The 25,503-nt window shown below is 37.1% G+C and overlaps 2 long non-coding RNA genes across 5 annotated transcripts; both read right to left on the minus strand.

The window, feature by feature from the left end:
* Nucleotides 4,145-24,540, minus strand: LOC107637834. Of its 4 annotated transcripts, none has more exons than XR_002361223.1 (4): nt 24,405-24,540; nt 23,997-24,198; nt 8,451-8,575; nt 8,024-8,057 (listed from the first exon to the last, which is right to left on the minus strand). It is a non-coding gene; the product is annotated as an uncharacterized LOC107637834 (long non-coding RNA). The 4 variants fall into 4 exon arrangements; XR_002361222.1 differs by having other exon boundaries at nt 23,997-24,207; XR_002361221.1 differs by lacking the exons at nt 8,024-8,057; nt 24,405-24,540 and adding an exon at nt 4,145-4,191 and having other exon boundaries at nt 23,997-24,393.
* LOC110271098 lies at nt 20,693-21,556 on the minus strand. Its single transcript, XR_002361224.1, has 3 exons — nt 21,417-21,556; nt 21,182-21,298; nt 20,693-21,062 (listed from the first exon to the last, which is right to left on the minus strand). It is a non-coding gene; the product is annotated as an uncharacterized LOC110271098 (long non-coding RNA).

Below are 25,503 nucleotides of genomic sequence, written 5' to 3' on the forward strand. Positions count from 1 at the left end.
GTGATCCATGGCAATGCCATAGGATCCTCTGTGCTTCTTCTCTAGGAACACATCTCCGGATTATTCCGTCTGCACATCTCTTAAAGAGATAGGATTCATCCCACAAGTAGTACTTTGCATCAGTAATTAGTTTTTTCTTTTGTTGCCTGTTGTACTCTTTGGGTATGAACCTTGCAGCTTTATAGTTCGCAATGTCTGCAAACTATGGTGCTTCCTGAATGGCAAATAAATGCTCATCCGGAAAGGTCTCAGAGATCTCAAGAGAGGGGGGAACGTCCCTTCTATTGGCTCTATCCAGGACAGATGATATCTTTCTGCACCACTTCCTTCAGGGCTGGATTTAGCCGCCTCTGTGGTTGAACCACTGGTTTAGCATTATCCTCCAATAAGATTTTGTGCATGCATCTAGCTAGACTTATGCCCTTAAGGTCACCAATGGACCACCAAGAGCTGTCTTGTGTGTCCTTAGCACTTGAATAAGTGCTTCCTCTTCCTGTGGATTTAAAGCAGAGCTTATGATCACTGGAAAAGTGTCACCTTCTCCCAGAAATGCATATTTCAGGGATGGTGGTAATGGTTTGAGCTCGGGTTTAGGAGGTTTTTCCTCTTCCAGAGGAAATTTCAGAGGCTCTTTCATTTCCTCTGAATCCTCCAAATCAGGCTGAACATCTTTAAAGATGTCTTCCAACTCTGATTCGAGACTCACAGCCATGTTGATCTCTTCTACCAAAGAGTCAATAAGGTCAACTTTCATGCAGTCTTTTGATGTGTCTGGATGCTGCATGGCTTTGATAGCATTCAACTTAAACTCATCATCATTGACTCTCAGGGTTATTTCCCCCCGTTGGACATCAATGAGAGTTCGTCCAGTTGCTAGGAAGGGTCTTCTTAGAATGAGAGTAGCACTCTTGTGCTCCTCCATTTCCAGCACTACAAAGTCAGTGGGAAAGGCGAATGGCCCAACTCTGACAATCATGTCTTCAATCACGCCTGATGGGTATTTAATGGAGCCATCAGCAAGTTGGAGACATATCCGGGTTGGTTTAACTTCTTCAGTTAAACCAAGCTTTCTGATAGTGGATGCAGGTATTAGGTTGATGCTTGCCCCAAGATCACATAAAGCTGTCTTGGTGCAATTACCTTCTAATGTGCATGGTATCAGAAAACTCCCAGGGTCTTTAAGCTTTTTAGGAAAGCTTTCCAGAATGACTGCACTGCATTCTTCAGTGAGGAGAACTCTTTCAGTTTCTCTCCAATCCTTCTTATGACTCAAGATCTCTTTCATGAACTTGGCATAAGAAGGTATTTGCTCAAGTGCCTCTGCAAATGGAATCTTTATTTCAAGAGTCCTGAGATAATCTGCAAAGCGAACAAATTGCTTATCCTGCTCCTCTTGGCGGAGTTTTTGAGGATAAAGTATCTTGGCTTTATATTCCTCAACCTTAGTTGCTGTAGGTTTATTTCCTACAAAAGTGGTTGAAGAGGCCTTTTTAGATGGGTTGTCATTAGCACTTGTGTGTGTCTGATCCCTCACTGGCAATTGAGTGCCAGAGTTAGAAGCTGGAGTGACATTAGACGCCAGCTCCTCATCTGTTCCTGGCGTCTGAACGCCAGAACTATGCTTCTTTTGGGCGTTCAACGCCAGATCCTTGCTTGTTTCTGGTGTTGAACGCCAGTCCTGAGCATGGTCTGGGCGTTCAGCGCCAGCCTTCCACCCAATTTCTGGCGTTTTAGCGCCAGAATTATTTTTCCCTGGGCTCTTACTGTCCTCAGGTGGATTTTGGGTGGTTTGCTCATTTCTTGGCTTCTTGCTACCTTGAGGTGGGGTATTTAATGTCTTCCCACTTCTTAATTGAACTGCTTGGCATTCTTCTGTTATTTGTTTTGACAGCTGCTACTTTGTTTGCTTTAATTGTACTTCCATGTTTATATTAGCCATCCTTGTCTCTTGTAGTTTATCCTTGAATTCAGCTAACTGCTTTGTTAGAAAATCCAATTGCTGATTGAATTCAGCAGCTTGCTCTGCAGGACTGAGTTCAGCAGTTACTGTTTTAGCCTCTTCTTTCATGGAAAAGTCACTGCTTAGGTACAGATGCTGATTTCTAGTAACTGTATCAACGAGCTCTTGAGCTTCTTCAATTGTCTTTCTCATGTGGATAGATCCACCAGCTGAGCAATCTAAAGAGATTTGAGCTCTTTCTGTAAGCAAATAAAAATAGGTGAAGATTTTCGAAAAAATGAGGAGAGAGAAAGTGGTCAGGAAGTTTTGAAGAAGATATGAATTGAAAAAGATTTTAAATTTTGAAAAAAAATCTGAATTTTAAAATTAATTTTCGAAAATTTGTTTTAAAAATAGAGAGAAAAGATATTTTTGAATTTAAAGAGGAAAGAGAGAAACAATAAGATAGCCCAAGATTTAAAATTTTTAGATCTAATGCTCCTTGTTTTCGAAAATTTTGGAGGGAAAACACCAAGGAATACCAAACTTAAAAATTTTAAGATCAAGACGCAAGAAAAACTCAAGAACACTTTGAAGACTCACAAGAAAACAAGAACATGAAGAAAGAACACCAAACTTAAAATTTTTAGAAAACCAAAATAAAATTTTCGAAACACAAAGGAAAACCACAAGAAAACACCAAACTTAAAGTTTGGCACGAGATTTAATAGAAAAATTATTTTTGAAAAATTTTTTGAAAAGAAAATAAAAGATTCTGACCCAAAAGACAAAAATTTCTTAATCTAAGCAACAAGATCACCGTCAGTTGTTCAAACTCAAACAATCCCTGGCAACGGCGCCAAAAACTTGGTGCACGAATTGTAAATCACACTTTTTACAACTCGTACCACTAACCAGCAAGTGCACTGGGTCGTCCAAGTAATACCTTACGTGAGTAAGGGTCGATCCCACGGAGATTGTTGGCTTGAAGCAATCTATGGTTATCTTGTAACTCTTAGTCAGGAAAACAATAAAACAATTCACTTATCAAATTTGATTGCAATGAATAAAAGGGAAGAACACAAATTATACTGGTATGCACTGATGGAGAATATGTTGGAGTTTTGGAGATGCTTTGTCTTCTAAAATTCTGCTTTCCTCTGTTCTCTGATTCACGCACGCACGTCCTTCTATGGCAAGCTGTGTGTTGGTGGATCACCGTTGTCAATGGCTACCATCCATCCTTCCAGTGAAAAGGGTCCAGGTGTGCTGTCACTGCACGGCTAATCATCTGTAGGTTCTTAGTTGTACCGGAATAGGATTTACTATCCTTTTGCGTCTGTCACTACGCCCAGCACTCGCGAGTTTAAAGTTCGTCACAGTCATTCAATCCCTGAATCCTACTCGGAATATCACAGACAAGGTTTAGACTTTCCGGATTCTCTTGAATGCTGCCATCAATCTAGCTTATACCACGAAGATTCCGATTAAGAGATCTAAGAGATATTCATTCATTCTATAGTGGAACGTAAGTGGTTGTCAGGCACGTGTTCGTGGAGGAATGATGATGATTGTCACGTTCATCACATTCATATTGAAGTTCGAATGGATATCTTAGATAGGAACACGCATGTTTGAATGGAAAACAGAAATACTTGCATTAATTCATCGAGATACAGCAGAGCTCCTCACCCCCAACAATGGAGTTTAGAAACTCATGCCGTCTAAAGGTACAGAGTTCAGATCTAAAATGTCATGAGATGCAAAATAAATCTCTAAAAGTTGTTTAAATACTAGACTAGTAAACTAGGTTTACAGAAAATGAGTAAACTGAGATGGATGGTGCAGAAATCCACTTCTGGGACCCACTTGGTGTGTGCTGGGGCTGAGACTTAAGCTAATCACGTGCACAGGGCTGTTTTGGGCGTTCAACGCTAGCTTTGGATCCTTTTCTGGCGTTGAACTCCAACTTGTAACTTGTTTCTGGCGTTGGACGCCAGACAGTAGCATGGAACTGGCATTGAACGCTAGTTTACGTCATCTATCCTTGAGCAAAGTATGGACTATTATATATTGCTGGAAATTCCTAGATGTCTACTTTCCAATGAAATTGGAAGCGCGCCATTTGGAGTTCTGTAGCTCCAGAAAATCCACTTTGAGTGCAGGGAGGTCAAAATCCAACAGCATCAGCAGTCCTTTTTCAGCCTGAATCAGATTTTTGCTCAGCTCCCTCAATTTCAGCCAGAAAATACCTGAAATCACAGAAAAACACACAAACTCATAGTAAAGTCCAGAAATATGAATTTTGCCTAAAAGCTACTGAAAATAAACTAAAAACTAACTAAAACACACTAAAAACTAAATGAAATTAACCCCAAAAAGCGTATAAAATATCCGCTCATCACTCTGTCTCTTACAGCAAAAGGGAAGAGCATGAGCCTGTAGACTTCAGGATCTACTCCATTAGTCTTAACAGTATCACAAATCTGCAAAAATTCAGTTAAGAACTGAAAAGGATCTTCAGATGGAAGTCCATGGAACTTGCAGTTCTGCTGCATCAGAGAAACTAATTGAGGTTTAAGCTCAAAATTGTTTGCTCCAATGGTAGGGATGGAGATGCTTCTTCCATGTAAATTGGAATTAGGTGCAGTAAAGTCACCAAGCATCCTCCTTGCATTATTTTCGGCTGCCATTTCCTCTTCCTGTTCGAAAATTTCTGAAAGGTGCTTGCTGGATTGTTGTAATTTAGCTTCTCTTAGTTTCCTCTTCAGAGTCCTTTCAGGTTCTGGATCTGCTTCAACAAGAATGTTCTTGTCCTTGCTCCTGCTCATATGAAAAAGGAGGGAACAGAAAAATAATAATAGGGATCATTTTTACCATAGTATAGAGGTCCCTGTGTGAGTAGAAGAAAAGAAGAAGAAAAGATCTGAACTCAGAGAGAGAGAGAGTTCGGATTTTTGGTGAGTGAGGGAGAGATGTTAGTAGATGAAAAAATAAACAGAAGGAGATGAGAGAGAAGGATTTTCGAAAATTATTTTTGAAAAATGGTTAGTGATTTTCGAAAATTAAAATTAAAATTTGAAACAATTTGTTAATTAAAAAGAATTTTTGAAAAAGAGGGAAGATATTTTCGAAAATTAGAGAGAGAGAGTTAGTTAGGTAGTTTTGAAAAAGATAAGAAACAAACAAAAAGTTAGTTAGTTAGTTGAAACAAATTTGAAAATCAATTTTGAAAAGATAAGAAGATAGGAAGTTAGAAAAGATATTTTAAAATCAAATTTTTGAAAAAGATATGATTTTGAAAAAGATAAGATAAAAAGATATTTTTGAAAAGACATATTTGAAATTAGTTTTGAAAAAGATTTGATTTTTAAAATCACAATTAATGACTTGATTCACAAGAAATCACAAAACATGATTCTAGAACTTAAAGTTTGAATCTTTCTTAACAAGTATGTAACAAACTTGAAATTTTTGAATCAAAACATTAATTGATGATGTTATTTTTGAAAATTAGGAGATAAAGATAAGAAAAAGATTTTTGAAAAAGATTTTGAAAAAGATAAGATTTTTAAATTGAAAATTTGAGTTGACTCATAAGAAACAATTGAATTTTTTTAAAAAATTTTTGAAAAAGTCAATCCAAATTTTCGAAATTTATGTGAGAAAAAAGGAAAGATATTTTTTTATTTTTGAATTTTTAATGATTAAAGAGAAAAAACATAAAAATGATGCAATGCATGAAAATTTTGGATCAAAACAATGAATGCATGCAAGAATGCTATGAATGTCAAGATGAACACCAAGAACACTTTGAAGATCAAGATGAACACTAAGAACTTTAATGCTTAGACACTAAGAATTCAAGAATGCATATGAAAAACACCATACAACACAAAACAATATAATATGAAGATCAATCAAGAAGGTTTATCAAGAACAACTTGTAGATCATGATGAATGCAATGCATGAATGCATTTTTTCGAAAAGTGCAAATGGAGATGCAATTGACACCAAACTTACAATTGACTCAAGACTCAAACAAGAAACATGAAATATATTTTTTTGATTTTTATGATTTTCTAATTTTTTTTTTTTTGTATTTTTCGAAAATTATTTGTGAAAAAGAAAAATAAGGATTCCAAAATTTTTAATATGAATTCCAGGAATTGTGTACTCTTAGTCTAAAGCTCCAATCTGAGGGTTAGGCATGGCTTACTAGCCAGCCAAGCTTTAGAAGATATTTATACTTTCCATGTATAGAGCAACTAAGTGTGTGAAAATCAACAAGCTCTTGTGATGATAAGTTGAAACCCCAGTCCAAAAGATTAGACATGGCTTACAGCCAGCCAGGATTTAACAAATCATCATGAAATACTAGAATTCATTCTTAAAAATTCTGAAGAAAAATATATTTTTGAAAACATTTATTTTAAAAAAAATTTTTTGAAAAATTTTTGAAAATAATACAAAAAGAAAATTACCTAATTTGAGCAACAAGATGAACCGTCAGTTGTCCAAACTCGAACAATCCCTGGCAACGGCGCCAAAATCTTGGTGTACAAAATTGTGATCTCAGGCAACGGCGCCAAAAACTCTGTACGCACGTCTTAGTAAATTGTTTTTCATTCACAACTTCGATACAACTAACCAGCAAGTGCACTGGGTCGTCCAAGTAATAAAACCTTACATGAGTAAGGGTCGATCCCACGGAGATTGTTGGTATGAAGCAAGCTATGGTCACCTTGTAAATCTCAGTCAGGCGGATATAAAATAGTTATGGAGTTTTCGAAAATAAATAATAAATAGACAGAAAATAAAGATAGAAATACTTATGTATATCATTGGTGAGAATTTCAGATAAAGGTATAGAGATGCTTTTGTCCCTCTAAACTTCTACTTTCCTGCTGTCTTCATCCAATCAGTCCTACTCCTTTCCATGGCTGGCTTTATGTAAGGACATCACCATTGTCAATGGCTACTTTTCATCCTCTCTGTGAAAATGGTCCGATACGCTATCACTGCATGGTTAATCATCTGGAGGCATCACCGTGGTCAATGGCAGCATCCTATCCTCTTGTGAAAATGGTCCAAATGCTCTGTCACAGCACGGCTAATCATCTGAGGTTCTCGATCATACTGGAATAGGATTCACCCTCCTTTTGCGTCTGTCACTACGCCCAGCACTCGCGAGTTTGAAGTTCGTCACAGTCATTCAATCCCAGAATCCTACTCGGAATACCACAGACAAGGTTTAGACTTTCCGGGTTCTCATGAATGCCGCCATCAATCTAGCTTATACCACGAAGATTCTGATTAAGAGATCCAAGAGATAATCATCCAATCTAAGGTGGAACGGAAGTGGTTGTCAGGCATGCGTTCGTGGGAGAATGATGATGATTGTCACGTTCATCACATTCATGTTGAAGTGCGAATGAATATCTTAGAAGCGGAATAAGTTGAATAGAAAAACAGCAGTACTTTGTATTGATTCATGAGGAACAGCAGAGCTCCACACCTTAATCTATGGAGTGTAGAAACTCTACCGTTGAAAATACATAAGTGATAAAGGTTCAGGCATGGCCGAGAGGCCAGCTCCCAAAACTTGATCACAGGATCAAAAATACAATCCAGGATGTCTAATACAATAGTAAAAAGTTCTATTTATAATAAACTAGCTACTAGTGTTTACAAAAGTAAGTAATTGATGCATAAATCCACTTCCGGGACCCACTTGGTGTGTGCTTGGGCTGAGCTTTAGCTTTCCACGTGTAGAGGCTTCTTTTGGAGTTGAACGCTAGGTTGTAACGTGTTTCTGGCGTTCAACTCTGGCTTGTAACGTGTTTCTGGCGTTTAACTCCAGACTGCAGCGTAGAACTGGCATTCAACGCCCTTTTACGTTATCTAAAATCGGCCAAAGTATGGACTATTATAAATTAATGAAAAGCCCTGGATGTCTACTTTCCAACTCAATTGGAAGCGCGCTATTTTGAGTTTTGTAGCTCCAGAAAATCCACTTTGAGTGCAGGGAGGTCAGAATCCAACAGCATCAGCAGTCCTTCTTCAACCTCTGAATCTGATTTTTGCTCAAGTCCCTCAATTTCAGCCAGAAAATACCTGAAATCACAGAAAAACACACAAACTCATAGTAAAGTCCAGAAATGTAAATTTAACATAAAAACTAATAAAAACATCCCTAAAAGTAACTAGATTATACTAAAAACATACTAAAAATAATGCCAAAAAGCGTATAAATTATCCGCTCATCAGCAGCCTCGACAGACTGCGTGGCCACCAATGTGGCTGCAGAGGCCATAGCCATGTCAATCTTGATCATCCTCTCATCCTTGCTTGGTGCAGATGAAGCAGCCATTGCAGTCGTGATAGTTGCCACGGCAGAAGCCACTACAGCCACTGAGATGGTAGCATGCAGCTAAGCATTGTGAGTTCTTGTTTCTTCTTTCTTTTTCTCCCTTCTGTCTCCCTAAATATAAAGGGGAAAATAAAAACATTGGTGCTGGATGGAAACAAACAGTGAACATTGTATTAGTTGTTCTCTCGTCAAACCAATCTTTTCTTCTGTGAAGTTCACATAGTGTCACAAGCGATTTCTTAATTCATGCTTCATCATCTTCCTTTTGAACACAGACAAAGAACAAACACACACATAAACATTCATTCAAATTGTTCAATAAGCATAGTGGTGCGACGAAATCGTGATCTCACACTTTTCTCACAACTCCATACAACTAACCAGCAAGTACACTGGGTCATCCAAGTAATAAACCTTACGTGAGTAAGGGTAGATCCCATGGAGATTGTCGGCTTGAAGCAAGCTATGGTCATCCTTGTAAATCTCAGTCAGGCAGATTCATTTGGTTATAAGGTTTTGATAATTAAAATATAAATAAAACAGAAAATAAAATAGAGATACTTATGTAATTCATTGGTGAAAATTTCAGATAAGCGTCTGGAGATGCTTTGTTGCTTCTGAACTTCTGCTTTCCTACTGCCTTCTTCCAACCATGCGTTACCTCCTTCCATGGCAAGCTGTATGATCCTCTCGAATGAAAACAAATCCATATGCGCTGTCACCGCACGGCTAATCATTTGTCGGTTCCCGCTAGCATCGGAATAGGACTATTGTCCTTTTGCACACTGTCACTGCGCCCAACATTCGCAAGTTTGAAGCTCGTCACATTCATCCCTTCCCAGATCCTACTCGAAATACCACAGACAAGGTTTAGACTTTTCGGATCTCAGGAATGCTGCCAATGGTTCTAGCCTATACCACGAAGATACTAATCTCACGGACTCGGTCCGTGTATTAGATATCTAAGAGAGTATACTCCAGCTGTCATCCAATGACTACGTTGAACATCATGTAGATCGCTTTGTGGTTGTCAGGGACGCGATCTTGGCTAAGCGAGTAACGAAGATTGGGTGATTGTCACGGGTCACCCCTTTATTCTGACTTAATTGAATTAAGAACAATTATATCTTGGAGAAGAAGTAGGCATGAATTGAAGGAAAAATAGTAGTAATTACATTAATTCATGAAGAACAGCAGAGCTCCACATCTTAATCTATGGGGTGTAGAAACTCCACCGTAGAAAATACATAAGTGAAAAAGGTCTAGGCATGGCCGTGAGGCCAGCCTCCCAAATGATATTCTATGATTACATATATTCCAAAGGATGGTGAAAATACTTTTAAATAAATTACTAAAAGTAGTTTTTATACTAAACTAGTAATCTAGGTTTACAGAAAATGAGTAACTAAGTGCAGATAGTGCAGAAATCTACTTCCGGGGCCCACTTGGTGTGTGCTTGGGCTGAGCATTAAAGCTTTTTCGTGCTTAGGCTTTTCCTGGAGTTAAACGCTAGCTTTGGTGCCAGTTTGGGTGTTTAACTCCAATTCTGGTGCCAGTTTGGGCGTTTTACGCCAAGATATTTTAAGCTGACTTTGAACGCTAGTTTGGGCCATCAAATCTTGAGAAAAGTATGGACTATTATATATTTCTGGAAAGCTCATAATGTCAAATTTCCAACACAATTGAGAGCACGCCAATTGGGTATCTGTAGCTCCAGAAAATTCATTTCGAGTGCAGGGAGGTCAGAATCCAACAGCATCTGCAATCCTTTTTCAGCCTCTGAATCAGATTTTTGCTCAGGTTCCTCAATTTTAGCCAGAAAATACCTGAAATCATAGAAAAACACACAAACTCATAGTAAAGTCTAGAAATGTGATTTTTGAATAAAAACTAATAAAAATATAATAAAATGTAATTAAAACATACTAAAAACTATGTAAAAACAATGCCAAAAAGGGTATAAATTATCCGCTCATCACATCACCAAACTTAAATTTTTGCTTGTCCCCAAGCAACTAAAAACAAAATAGGATAAAAAGAAGAGAATATACAATGAATTCCAAACTTATCAATGAAGATTAGCTTTAATTAGATGAGCGGGACTTGTAGCCTTTTTGCTTCTGAACAGTTTTGGCATCTCACTTTATCCTTTGAAGTTCAGAATGATTGGCATCCATAGGAACTTAGAATTCAGATAGTGTTATTGATTCTCTTAGTTCAGTATGTTGATTCTTGAACACAGCTACTTTATGAGTCTTGGTCGTGACCCTAAGCATTTTGTTTTCCAGTATTACCACCGGATACATAAATGCCACAGACACATAACTGGGTGAACCTTTTCAGATTGTGACTCAGCTTTGCTAGAGTCCCCAGTTAGAGGTGCCCAGAGCTCTTAAGCACACTCTTTTTGCTTTGGACCATGACTTTAACCACTCAGTCTCAAGCTTTTCACTTGACACCTTCACGCCACAAGCACATGGTTAGGGACAGCTTGATTTAGCCACTTAGGCCAGGATTTTATTCCTGTGGACCCTCCTATCCATTAATGCTCAAAGCCTTGGATCCTCTTTACCCTTGACTTTTGGTTTAAAGGGCTATTGGCTTTTTCTACTTGCTTTTTCTTTTTTTCTTCCTTTCTTTTTTTTTCTTTATTATTTTTTCGCCTTTTTTTGCAAGCGTTTCACTGCTTTTTTTTGCTTCAAGAATCAATTTTATGATATTTCATATTATCAAATAACATTTCTCCTTTTTCATTATTCTTTCAAGAGCCAACAATTTTAACATTCATAAACAACAAATTCAAAAATATGCACTGTTCAAGCATTCATTCAGAAAACAAAAGGTATTGCTACCACATCAAAATAATTAAACTAATTTCAAGATAGAATTCGAAACCATGTACTTCTTGTTCTTTTGCAATTAAAAACATTTTTTTATTTAAGAAAGGTGAAGAATTTATAGGACATTCATAGCTTTAAGACATAGACACTAGACACTAATGATCATGTAATAAAGACACAAACATAGACAAAACATAAAGCATAATTTTCAAAAAACAGAAAGATAAGAACAAGGAAATTAAAGAACGGGTCCACCTTAGTGATGGCGGCTAGTTCTTCCTCTTGAAGATCTTATGGAGTGCTTGAGCTCCTCTATGTCTCTTCCTTGCCTTTGTTGCTCCTCCTTCATGGCTTTTTGGTCTTCTCTAATTTCATGGAGGAGGATAGAATGCTCTTGGTGCTCCATCCTTAGTTGTCCCATGTTGGAACTCAATTCTCCTAGGGAGGTGTTGATTTGCTCCCAATAGTTTTATGGAGGAAAGTGCATCCCTTGAGGCATCTCAGGGGTTTCATGATGAGAACTTTCCTCATGCTCTTGTTGAGGTCCATGAGTGGGCTCTCTTGTTTGCTCCATCCTTTTCTTAGTGATGGGCTTGTCCTCTTCAATGAGGATATCTCCCTCTATCGCAATTCGAGCTGAATTGCATAGGTGACAAATGAGATGAGGGAAGGCTAACCTTGCCAAAGTGGAAGACTTGTCCGCCACCTTGTAGAGTTCTAGGGATATGATCTCATGAACTTCTACTTCCTCTCCATTCATGATACTATAGATCATGATAGCCCGGTATATTGTGACTTCAGACCAGTTGCTAGTAGGAATTATAGAGCGTTGGATAAACTCCAACCATCCCCTAGCCATTGGTTTGAGGTCAAGTCTTCTTAGTTGAACCGGCTTGCCTCTTGAGTTTCTCTTCCATTGAGCTCCTTCCACACAGATGTCCCTAAGGACTTGGTCCAACCTTTGATCAAAGTTGACCCTTCTAGTGAAAGGGTGAGGATCTTCTTGCATCATTGGCAAGTTGAATGCCAACCTCACATTTTTCGGACTAAAATTCAAGTAATTCTCCCGAACCATTGTGAGCCAATTTTTTGGGTTCGAGTTCATACTTTGATCATGGTTCTTAGTGATCCATGCATTGGCATAGAACTCTTGAACCATTAAGATTCTGACTTGTTGAATGGGGTTGGTGAGAGTTTTCCAACCTCTTCTTTGAATCTCAAGTCGGATCTCCAGATATTCACTCTTTTTGAGCTTGAAGGGGACCTCAGGGATCACCTTTTTCTTGGCCACAACTTCATAGAAGTGGTCTTGATGCACTTTTGAGATGAATCTCTCCATCTCCCATGACTCGGAGGTGGAAACAATTGCCTTCCCTTTCCTCTTTCTAGAGGTTTCTCCGGCCTTAGGTGCCATTAATGGTTATTGAAAAACAAAAATCTTAGCTTTTTCCATACCAAACTTAGAAGGTTTGCTCATCCTCGAGCAAAAGAAGAAAGAAATGAGGAGAAGAAGAAGAAATGGAGGAGATGGACGGGGGGTGTAGGTTCGGCCAAGGTGGGTTGAGTGTGTATGATGTGTGGAAATGAAGGTGGTAAGGAGGGGTATTTATAGGGTAAGGGAGAGAGGGTATTCGGTCATGAAGGGGTTGTGTTTGGGAGGGAAATGGTTTGAATTTGAATGGTGAGGTAGGTGGAATTTAATGATGGATGGATGTGAGTGGTGAAAAGGTTGTGGTGAAGAGGGTAGGATTTGATAGGTGAGGGGTGTTTGGGGAAGAGGTTTTGATGGGATTGGTCAAGGGTGTTTGGAAAAGAGTGTTATGGAAAGGTGTGAAGAGAAGAGAAGAAGATGTGGGTAGGTGGGGATCCTGTGGGGTCCACAGATCCTGAGGTGTCAAGGAATTCGAGTCCCTGCACCATTCTGGCATTTAAATGCCCATTGTGTGCCAAATCTGGCGTTTAACGCCAGCTCTGCTACCTTTCCTGGCGTTAAACGCCACTCTACTGCCCATTCCTAGCGTTAAATGCCAGCCAGATGCCCATTTCTGGCGTTTAACGCCAGCCAGATGCCAGACAGCCCTTTCTAGCGTTAAACGCCTAGAGTGCTGCCCATTCTGGCGTTTAACGCCCAGAATGCTGCTAGGCTGGGCGTTAAACGCCCATTCTGCTATCCTTACTGGCGTTTAAACGCCAGTAAGCCTGTCCTCCAGGGTGTGCTATTTTTGATGCTATTTTTCATTCTATTTTTTATTTTTCAGTTGTTTTTGTGACTTCACATGATCATCAACCTAAAGAAAACATAAAGTAACAATGGAAAATAAATAAATATAATTAAATAACATTGGGTTTCCTCCCAACAAGCGCTTCTTTAATGTCAATAGCTTGACAGTGAGCTCTTAGAGAGCTTCACAGAGATTTAGAGCTTAATGATGGCCTCCCAACACCAAACTTAGAAGTTGAGTGTGGGGTCTCTGTTTGACTCTGTATTGAGAGAAGCTTTTCATGCTTCCTCTCCGTGGTTACAGAAGAAGATCCTTGAGCCTTAAACACAAGGTAGTCATCATTCAATTGAAGGACTAGCTCTCCTCTGTCCACATCAATCACAGCTCTTGCTGTGGCTAGGAAGGGTCTTCCTAGGATGATGGATTCATCCTCATCCTTCCCAGTGTCTAGGATTATGAAATCAGCAGGGATGTACAGACCTTTAACCTTCACCAAGACATCCTTTACAAGTCCATAAGCCTGTTTCCTTGAATTGTCTGCCATCTCTAGTGAGATTCTTACAGCTTGCACCTCAAAGGTCCCTAGTCTCTCTATTACAGAGAGGGGCATGAGGTTTATCCCTGACCCCAGATCACACAGAGCCTTCTAAAAGGTCATGGAGCCTATGGTACAAGGTATTAAGAACTTTCCAGGATCCTGTTTCTTCTGAGGTAATTTCAGTTGAACCAGATCATTTAGTTCATTGATGAGCAATGGGGGTTCATCCTCCTAAGTCTCATTACCAAATAACTTGGCATTCAGCTTCATGATTGCTCCTAGATATTGAGCAACTTGCTCTTCAATAATATCTTCATCCTCTTCAGAGGAAGAATACTCATCAGACCTCATGAATGGCAACAGTAAGTTTAGTGGAATCTCTATGGTCTCTATATGAGCCTCAGATTCCTTTGGTTCCTCATTAGGGAACTCCTTGGAGGCCAATGGACGTCCATTGAGGTCTTCCTCACTGGAAATCACTACCTTTCCCTCTTCTACAGGTTCGGCCATGTGGGACGTGTTTATGGCCTTGCACTCTCTTTTTGGATTCTCTTCTGTATTGCTTGGGAGAGTACTGGGAGGGAGTTCGGTAACTTTCTTACTCAGCTGACCCACTTGTGCCTCCAAATTTCTAATGGAGGACCTTACTTCATTCATGAAACTGAGAGTGGTCTTAGATAGATCAGAGACTACAGTTGCTAAGTCAGAGTGGCTCTGCTTAGAATTCTCTATCTGTTGCTGAGAAGATGATGGAAAAGGTTTGCTATTGCCAAACCTATTTCTTCCACCATTATTATTATTGAAGTCTTGATTAGGCTTCTGTTGATCCTTCCATGAGAGTTTAGGATGATTCTTCCATGAAGGATTATAGGTGTTTCCATAGAATTCTCCCATGTAATTCACCTCTTCCATTCCAGGATTCTCAGGATCATAAGCTTCTCCTTCAGGGGAGGCTTCTTTAGTACTGCCTGATGCAGCTTGCATTTCAGTCAGACTCTGAGCAATCATATTGACTTGCTGAGTCAATATTTTGTTCTGAGCCAATATGGCATTCAGAGTATCAATCTCAATAACTCCTTTCTTCTGAGTTGTCCCATTATTTACAGGATTCCTTTCAGAAGTGTACATGAACTGGTTATTTGCAACCATTTCAATGAGTTCCTGGGCTTCTGCAGGCATCTTCTTCAGATGAATAGATCCACCAGCAGAGTGATCCAATGACATCTTGGACAATTCAGACAAACCATCATAGAATATACATATGATGATCCATTCTGAAAACATGTCAGAAGGACACCTTCTGATCAATTGCTTGTATCTTTCCCAAGCTTCATAGAGGGATTCACCTTCCTTCTGTCTGAAGGTTTGGACTTCCACTCTAAGCTTGCTCAACTTTTGAGGTGGAAAGAACTTGGCCAAGAAAGCATTGACCAACTTTTCCCAAGAGTTCAGGCTATCTTTAGGTTGTGAGTCCAACCCTGTCCTAGCTCTGTCTCTTACAGCAAAGGGAAAAAGCATAAGTCTGTAGACCTCAGGATTAACCCCATTGGTCTTAACAGTGTCACATATTTATAAGAATTCAGCTAAAAACTAATGAGGATCTTCCAATGGAAGTCCATGAAACTTGCAATTCTGCTGCATTAGAGAAACTAATTGAGGTTTAAGCTCATAGTTATTTGCTCCAATTGCAGGAATTGAGATGTTCCTTCCACAGAAGTCAGAAGAGGGTGCAATAAAGTCACCAAGCATCTTCCTTGCATCTCCACCATTGTTGTTGGGTTCGGCCATCTCTTCTTCTTTTTCAAAAAATTCTGTCAGGTCCTCTCCAGAGTGTTGTGCCTTAGCTTCTCTTAGCTTCCTCTTTAGAGTCCTTTCAGGTTCCGGATCAGCTTCAACAAGAATATTCTTATCCTTGCTCCTGCTCATATAAAAAAGAAGAGAACAGAAAAGAATAGGAATCCTCTATGTCATAGTATAGAGATTCTTTTATGTGAGTAGAAGAATAGAAGAGTGAAGAAGAGAGAAGATGAAGAATTCGAACATAGAGAGGGAGAGAGGGTTCGAATTATAAGAAGAAGAGAAGTGTTAGTAAATAAATAAATAAATAGAAAGAGATGAGAGAGAGAGAATTCGAATTTTAAATTAAAATAAAAGGAAAATATTTTTATTTTTATTTTAATTATTGGTTAGTATTCGAAAATTAAAAAGAGAAATAAACTGAAATTAATTGAAAATTAAATACATTGATTACTTAAAAAGATTTTTTGAAAATTTTTATTTTAAATTAATTGCTTCAAATTCTAATTTTATTTTATTTCTTTTCTTACTATTTGATTTTCGAAATCAATGAGAGAGAAGTAGTTAGGTGGTTTTGAAAAAGATAAAAAAATCAGAAAAGAATTTTAAAATTAAGTTTTGAAAAAGATATGATTGAAATTTATTTTGAAAAAGATTTGAAAATGAAATTAAAAAGATTTGATTTTTGAAATTAAAGTTGATTACTTGACTAACAAGAAACTAAAAGATATGATTCTAGAATTTAAAGATTGATCCTTTCTTAATAGGCAAGTAACAACTTGAAAAATTTTCAATCAAAATATTAAATGTTAGCATTAATTTCGAAAACATGAAATAAAAATAAGAAAAAGATTTTGAAAATCAAATTTTTAGAATTTTCGAAAATTTTGAAAAAAAATGAAAAAGATTTGATTTTTGAAAAAGATTTGAAAAGATAAAATTTTTAAATTGAAATTTTGACTTGACTAACAAGAAACAACCAAATTTTAAAACTTTTTGACTAAATCAATTCAAAATTTCGAAAATTATGAGCAAAATAAGGAAAGGATATTTTTTTATTTTTGAATTTTTAATGAGGAGAGAGAAAAAAAATAAAATAACACAAAATATAAAAATTTAAGATCAAAACTAAAAATGCATGCAAGAACACTTTGGATATCAAGATGAACACCAAGAATACTTTGAAGATCATGATGAACATCAAGAACATATTTTTGAAAATTTTTAAGAAAAGAAAGACATGCAATACACCAAACTTAAAATTTTTTAAACTTTAGACACTAATTATTCGAAAATGCATATGAAAAACAAGAAAAGACACAAAACAAGAAAATGCAAAGATAAAATATTGAAAATCATCAAGAACGACTTGAAGACCAATGAAGAACACATGCATGAATTTTCAAAAATTTTAAGAAAAGTTAAAACATGCAATTGACACCAAACTTAAAATTTGACACTAGACTTAAACAAGAAACACAAAATTTTTTGTTTTTATGGTTTTATTAAAAATTTTTGTATTTTTCGAAAATTACTTGAAAAAAGAAAATAAATAAATTCAAAATTTTTAATAGGAATTCCAGGAATCATGCAATGTTAGTCTAAAGCTTAGGTCCAAAAATTTAGACATGGCTAAGTAGCCAGCTAAGCTTTATGTGAAAGCTTCGGTCCAAAAGATTAGACATGGCCAAATGGCCAGCCAAGCTTCAGCAGAGCATTACATACAATAGCCAAATTGATGGGAATCAAAAAGCTCCTGTAGTGATAAGTGAGAGCCTCAGTCCAAAAGATTAGACATGGCTTAGTAGCCAGCCAGGCTTCACATATCATCTGAAACTCTAGAATTCATTCTTAAAAATCCTGAAAAACACATACATTTTTTTTTTAATTTTTCGAAAATAAAAAGAATAAAAACAAAAACCTTAAACATAAAATAAAATTACCTAATCTGAGCAACAAGATGAACCGTCAGTTGTCCAGACTCGAACAATCTCCGGCAACGGCGCCAAAAACTTGGTGCGACGGAATTGTGATCTCACACTTTTCTCACAACTCCGTGCAACTAACCAGCAAGTGCACTGGGTCGTCCAAGTAATAAACCTTACGTGAGTAAGGGTTAATCCCACGGAGATTGTCGGCTTGAAGCAAGCTATGGTCATCCTTGTAAATCTCAGTCAGGCGGATTCAATTGGTTATAAGGTTTTGATAATTAAATATAAATAAAACAGAAAATAAAATAAAGATACTTATGTAATTCATTGGTGGAAATTTCAGATAAGCGTCTGGAGATGCTTTGTTACTTCTGAACTTCTGCTTTCCTACTGCCTTCTTCCAACCATGCGTTACCTCCTTCCATGGCAAGCTATATGATCCTCTCGGATGAAAACAAATCCATATGCGCTGTCACCGCACAGCTAAACATCTGTCAGTTCCCGCTAGCGTCGAAATAGGACCATTGTCCTTTTGCACACTGTCACTGCGCCCAACATTCGCAAGTTTGAAGCTCGTCACAGTCATCCCTTCCCAGATCCTACTCGAAATACCACAGACAAGGTTTAGACTTTTCAGATCTCAGGAATGCTGCCAATGGTTCTAGCCTATACCACGAAGATACTAATCTCACGGACTTGATCCGTGTATTAGATATCCAAGAGAATATACTCCAGCTGTCATCCAATGACTACGTTGAACATCATGTAGATCGCTTTATGGTTGTCAGGCACGCGATCTTGGCTAAGCGAGTAACGAAGATTGGGTGATTGTCATGGGTCACCCCTTCATTCTGACTTAACTGAATTAAGAACAAGAGTATATCTTGGAGAAGAAGTAGGCGTAAATTGAAGAAAAAACAGTAGTAATTACAATAATTCATGAAGAACAGCAGAGCTCCACACCTTAATCTATGGGGTGTAGAAACTCCACCGTAGAAAATACATAAGTGAAAAAGGTCTAGGCATGGCAGTGAGGCCAGCCTCCCAAATGATAGTCTATGATTACATATATTCCAAAGGATGGTCAAAAGACTTTTAAATAAATCACTAAAAGTAGTTTTTATACTAAAGTAGTAATCTAGGTTTACAGAAATTGAGTAACTAAGTGCAGATACTGCAAAAATCCAGTTCCGGGGCCCACTTGGTGTGTGCTTGGGCTGAGCATTGAAGCTTTTTTGTGCTTAGGCTTTTCCTGGAGTTAAACGCTAGCTTTGGTGCCAGTTTGGGCGTTTAACTCCAATTCTGGTGCCAGTTTGGGCGTTTTACGCCAAGATGTTTTAGGCTGACTTTGAATGCCAGTTTGGGCCATCAAATCTCGGGAAAAGTATAAACTATTATATATTTATGGAAAGCCCAAGATGTCTTCTTTCCAACGCAATTCATAGCACGCCAATTGGGCCTATGTATCTCCAGAAAATTCATTTCAAGTGCACGGAGGTCAGAATCCAGCAGCATCTGCAATCCTTTTTCAGCCTCTGAATCTGATTTTTGCTCAAGTCCCTCAATTTCAGCCAGAAAATACCTAAAATCACAGGAAAATACACAAACTCATAGTAAAGTCTAGAAATATGATTTTTGAATAAAAACTAATAAAAATATAATAAAAAGTAATTAAAACATACTAAAAACTATGTAAAAACAATGCCAAAAAGGGTATAAATTATCCGCTCATCACACAGCCATCTGAGGACATCACACAGCCAACATAACCAAAATGTTCAACTTAAATTAAATGAGACCTATAGCATTAAAAACAAAACACTTTCAGAGCATGGTTCTTCACTTTTTCTTATGCTTATATTTCATGCACTTAATACTGTGAATTATGTGATCAAATGCCAGCTTCTTCACATCCTGTCAATCAAGGTTTGAAACTTCATGAACACTATGATATACAACTCCATTTAACTATGATATACAAGTCATAACACTAACAAATTTTCCCCAATATTCCAAAACTACCAAATTCAAATCTCAAAAACCTTGCCTCACTGTTATTATCTATCATCTGTTATGGCTTTCTCTTCTTGTAGCATGTTAACTCCACCACCAGAAGAATCTCTTTGAGCTGATGAAGACAAAATAACTTAAACAGGTTAGTTTCAGGTTCATATAATTAGACCAAACCCAATATAATGGCAACACAGTAATTTAAGTTTTTTTTAATAAGTAATGAAAAGAAACACTATAGAGAGAGTTGATAACATATATGATCAAATTCAAATCCAATTTCTCATGAATTAGCAGTAACTAACTACAGAGAGCGTTGATAATATAATTGTAAGCATAGAAATAGAGTTTGTATGAGCCAATATTGTACCATTTGTTGGACAGCTAAGACAAAAGGAGTTAGATTATAAGTTGGTCAGGTCCACTTCTAGCTGTAATTTTAACCTTTAACTAAAGCACATTTAATTTCTGAGATTTTCACTGTCAAAAAATTGCATAAACTTGTACTTCACAAAAATCTCTGCATTCTATTATATTATTTTTATTGAGTTTATTTATCACAACAGAGTTCTTCTTTTGTAGTGATGAATCTCTCTCCTATGCTTAACTTATAAATGAAAAAAAAAAAAAGAAATCTAAGATGTAAATCTTTGCTGCTGCTATTATTCTACTAGAATGCCACACTCAGCATTAACTTAATTTTTTTTCTATTTTTTCACCAATAAAAAAACAAAAAGGAAAATAAAACATGACCCATTGATTAGTAGAAAATACCTGGATTAAAAATTCTCCTGTTACTTAAAATCCCTGAAAAGGCAATTTGCTTGGCCATTTTTTTAGATGAACCTAAACGATCATTCTTTCACGCAAGGCAAGTAGTAACATTGTTGCACCATCCCCCTCTCTAAAATAAACCAAATGAAGTTCATTGGACTGAATTAGACATTTAAGAATCACTTTACATATGAATCTAAACTTGAGAATTAAAAATTTGTTTTGGCAATCTTCATAGACCATGGTAAATGAAAATCATAATCATGGCTAAGAATTTGCAAGTTCAACAACAGAAAAGCCACTTAGAAAACTTCTAGTCTCTTATGGAATTGGAATTAAGATTGGATTTTATCTTTCCAAAACAGTTCTTTCACCCCTCTGTCATTTTGCCAAAGCAATTAGTTTAATCATAGTGATACAAGCAAAAGAAATAAATATTTTTTGTTGTTTTAAAATAGAAAGAGAAACAAAATAATGAAAGCAATGTTTTCTTGAGTTGGTAATTGGTGAAGACTTATTATTGATGCCAGTTTGCAGAAAGGGACATGACACACCTCAAACTAAACTTACCAATTGTTTATCCCTTCTCCGAATCCCCTATCAAGATGGTAAGCTGGTGCACTCCCATCCAAACAAACTGCAGAGTAATTTTTAGGAGGGGTGGGGGATTGCCAAATATTATAATAAACTAATTAAAATAGAACAGCTCAATAAAGAAAGTTAACTTCTATCAGATGCAGCAAAAAAATTCCTCACCAACTCCTTTTGTGACGGCATTCTGGACAAAAGTGATTGGAACATAAGAAGCTTCTGCCTTTAGCAATAAAAGTACACAAAATAGAAGGAACATACCATGTTGTGCAATCCATCATTCTGCAACAAATCCAACAAATACAATAAGGAATGCAAAGTAACTTATGTAGAAGTATCAAATGAGGGCATATATTGTTATTGGTATTGTTGCTGTTATTGTTATTGGTATTTGTAGTACCTTTGCCACAAATTTCAATCCTTCCCCTGCCTTTCTCTAATGGTGTCACTGCAGCAATGTTCCATACAGACAGAAAATTTAGTTTGCTTAGTGAAAAAAGAAAGTAAAGACACAATAAAATTCAGTTTCATCTACTGATTTTTCAACATATTGATAATTAAAATATAGGAAACAAAAAGACAACTAGTAGAAAAAGAAAAAAGCTAAGTGAAAACAACTAATTTTTTGAAATTTACCTGTGATTTTGTGTATGTATCTTTAGTGATGTAGTAGAATTCCTGCACATTCGAGGGTTAATTTCTCATACTTCCTAAACATTGAGAAGTGAAAAAGAAGTAATTAATTAATTAATCAATTAATTAGAATTATAAAGTTTGATAAGATATATCATAAAGAAAGGCATTGAATGAATGCCTACGATGCAATGAGCATGGAGAAAACACCGATAAACTGAAACAATGAGCATGGAGAAGCAGAGTTTATAGATAGGAATTTATCAATGTAAAAAATGGAAAAAGAATCTCCACTGCACACAACACATCACTAATTGCTTTATTTTCATGAAAGTTCTAAGTATAACAGTTTTGACCAAGGTTGTCAAACTTGCGAGTTTAGGTAAACTCGTGGAGCTGACCTAAACTCGACTCGTAGACTCGACTCATAGACTCATATAATAAATTAACACAATACTACAATTATAATAAGTACTCTAGACCACACATTCAAATCCTTCACAAGTATGCATCTAGTTCAACATAAAATACACAATCACACAATCAAAGCTTCATATAACACAACCAAAAACAAAAGAAAATAATAAAGCAACAATTAAATGCTCTAATAAAGTAAAAGTCTAAAACTGAAATCCTCCAATATCTTCATCTTCCATGGCATCAACATCATCATCTTCACCATCTTCATTAAAAACATCATTTCTTTCAGGTTCAGGTTCGACGCGGCCAACAAAACCATCATCATTCACATGTTCATCATCATCAATCCCATGTTTCCATCTTGTATCACTTCTATTTTCAGTTGTATTTTTTCTCCTAGAAACAGTAGGTCTAGGAATATTAGGAATTGAAGACCCTGTCCTTGAACCAACATTTTCAGAAATTTTGTATTTTTGTCCCTAAATCAACAAATCAACAAACCAAATAATTAATTTAGCAAAATTATCCATTTATCTTTATCCATCTCTAAATAATAATTAGAAATTATTTTAGAGTTATCCACTAAAATACAGAGTTTCAAATTCAGTTGCAACTTGCAAAGTTATCAAAGTTGATAAATAATAAATTCAGATTTCAGATTTCAATTGCCAAGTTATGAAGTTATCCACTAGACCACTATCAAAGTTGATAAATTCATAACCAACACTAACAAGTAACAACTACAAATTATAAGAAGCGGCTATTAAGAACAAACTAAACTAACACTAACATTTCAGAGTTTCAGTGTTTCAAATATTCAGATTCATTAACAAAAAACAACTAACTAAGTAAGTAACAATCTATGTATCTAACACTAACGTCTAACAACTAACAAGTCCAGAACCAATCAACCTATTGTCTATTGGTATCAGTAGTTTAGAAAAAAATTATTAAACCACTTAACCATAAATGTTAGTTTTTTTTATACATTATAAACTTACTAAAGCCTCAGTTTAATTTCTTTTTTCCATCAAATTTCAATAACCAATTCTGTGTATGACTTTTTATTCCATATTTCATCATTCATCACACCAGAATTCAAACTAAAAAAATTTAAAAAGTTAATTTCAAAACCAAAATGGCAGAATTCATACCAATTACCAAAATTATTGATATTTAAATTTGTTCAAAAAATTACCTTGCAGAAGGAAGCTCAGGCAAAACCAAAGAAAAAAAGAGGCAGCTCAGTTGCTCAAGAAACCGGAAGTGAAGCAAAAGTAGATCCGCAGTGCAGAATTTCAAAACCGCAGAACAGAGGTGTCAGGCGAGGAATGCAGACCAAAGCCGAGGAACAGCGTGCCGTGAAGTCTTCAGCGTACCACGAGGAAGAAGATGGCGTCGACCATCGAAGAACCTTCAGCGTCGAGGGTGGCGCCATGGCGGAATGGGGCGTTGAGGAACCTTCAGCGTCAGCCTTCAGCTTTGCCGAGGAACTGAGGAGTGGACATGAACGATGGTTGCGGATTGGCGGTGCTGTACCACGAGGAAGAAAATGGCGGTGGATCCGTCGGGCCTCTGGCATGGCGGCACAGACAATGGTGGGGAAGAATGATGAGCTTGGAGAAGAAAGTAAGGGGAGAAGAGAGTATTCTGTGTTAGCCGTCTGGGATTAGGGTTACATTACATGAACGGCGCCCTTTGTCTTTTTTTTTTTGGGGCCTAAAACGACACCGTTTTGGCAAAAATGGGCACCCAAATCAAACTCGCTGACTCGCCCTCAAACTCGTGAGTTTGACCGATTCTGCCCGAGTCTACCCAGAAACGAATTTGTGTCCGAGTTAACTCGATTTTACTACCTAAACTCGTAAACTCGTACGAGTTTACGAGTTAACTCGCGAGTTTGACAACAATGGTTTTGAGCACTAACATGAATTCAAGTATACTGAGAGTTGAAGAACTTGTCAAGAAACTCTCTTGAACTTTGTTGAATCTATCAACCTCTTCCTCCTCCCTGAAGAAGTAAGTTCAATTAAGCAGAGAAAAAGAAAAAGTGAAGGTAATTGGAAGCATTGTGAAAAATCAAGCAGTAAATTGATTGAACCGGAAGCAATCTCAGCCAACTCCAACACCTACAATAACTATGAATCTAATGTTAAGTTCCCTAAATTGAGATTCCACCAACAATAATTAAATTCCAAGCCCTAAAATTGACATCATTTAGTGATTAAAGCACAGGCCGGCGAATACACAATAACAATAAAACATTGCAGTGATTTAATAGGATCATAATTAATTAAACAGTAATTTCTCATCAAAGCAGAAAAATTTTCATTACCAAAATTTCTCATCAACTTCAGCCATAACAAAGCTGAGTAAAGCAAGGAGCCTATCTGTGATGGAAAGAGCACGAGCACCACGGGGGAGCAAAGCATATCAGCACCCAGCCAGGGGCCAAGCAAAATGTCACAAGTAGAAGATGGCGAGCAAATTGGAATCGAGCAGAGCAAAATTCAAAAGGTCAAAATGCAGAGCGACGAACATGACGGTGATGTGAGCAGCGACGAGCACGAAGGAGCGCGAGCAGCAACAAGCACGACGGCGCACAAGCAGAGACGAGCACGACGGCAACGCGAGCAGAGAGGAACACGACGGCGACGCGAGCAAAGAGGAACAAAACCTCAGAAACAACGATGAGGAAATGCAGGGCAGCGACGAACACGACAGCGATAAGCACAACGGCGATGCGAGCAGCAATGAGCACGACGGTGGGCGAGCAGCGACAAGCATGACGGCAACGCAAGCAGAGAGGAACACAACTTCACAAGCAACGATGAGAAAATCGAACAAACAAGGATAAATCGCACAGAAGGGTTTGAAATGGTTGGGGTTAGGATTTCTAACTAAAAATAAGGCTTGGAATTTTGTTTTGAACTTAGTAGGATTTGAATCAATGCAGAGGATAGTCGTCGGTGGTTTATTGATGGAAGCTTATTAAAAATGTAATATATAAATATTATAAATGTTGTTTGTTCAATTTATAAAAACAACACTTCTTACTTGTACTTTAATTAATCAAAAAAAATATTTATAGTGTGTTGTTAAAAAAGAGTTGCAACAATTTTGTCTTTAATTAATTTAGACAATATTTTTTAAATGTTATTTACAGTACATCTTGCAATAGCTAAAAACTGTTGTAGTGAAAGTCCCACTAAAAATTGAAAATACAATTAGAATCCGACTAGTGGTTATAATGATTTAAGAACTATTAAATACTAAAGATTAAAATAAAAAGATCATAAAAAATCTAAATTATTTTTTAATTCTACACCCCACATGCTCGTATTAGTGTGTGCGCAAGCGTGTGTCTTTGTGTGCATGGGTTTGTGCATGAGGGGGTGGGGTAGTGGGTGTGCATTTAGGTTTACTACTAGAAA

Source organism: Arachis ipaensis, chromosome B04 (genome assembly GCF_000816755.2).
Source record: "Arachis ipaensis cultivar K30076 chromosome B04, Araip1.1, whole genome shotgun sequence".
In the NCBI taxonomy this organism is placed as follows: Eukaryota; Viridiplantae; Streptophyta; class Magnoliopsida; order Fabales; family Fabaceae; genus Arachis; species Arachis ipaensis.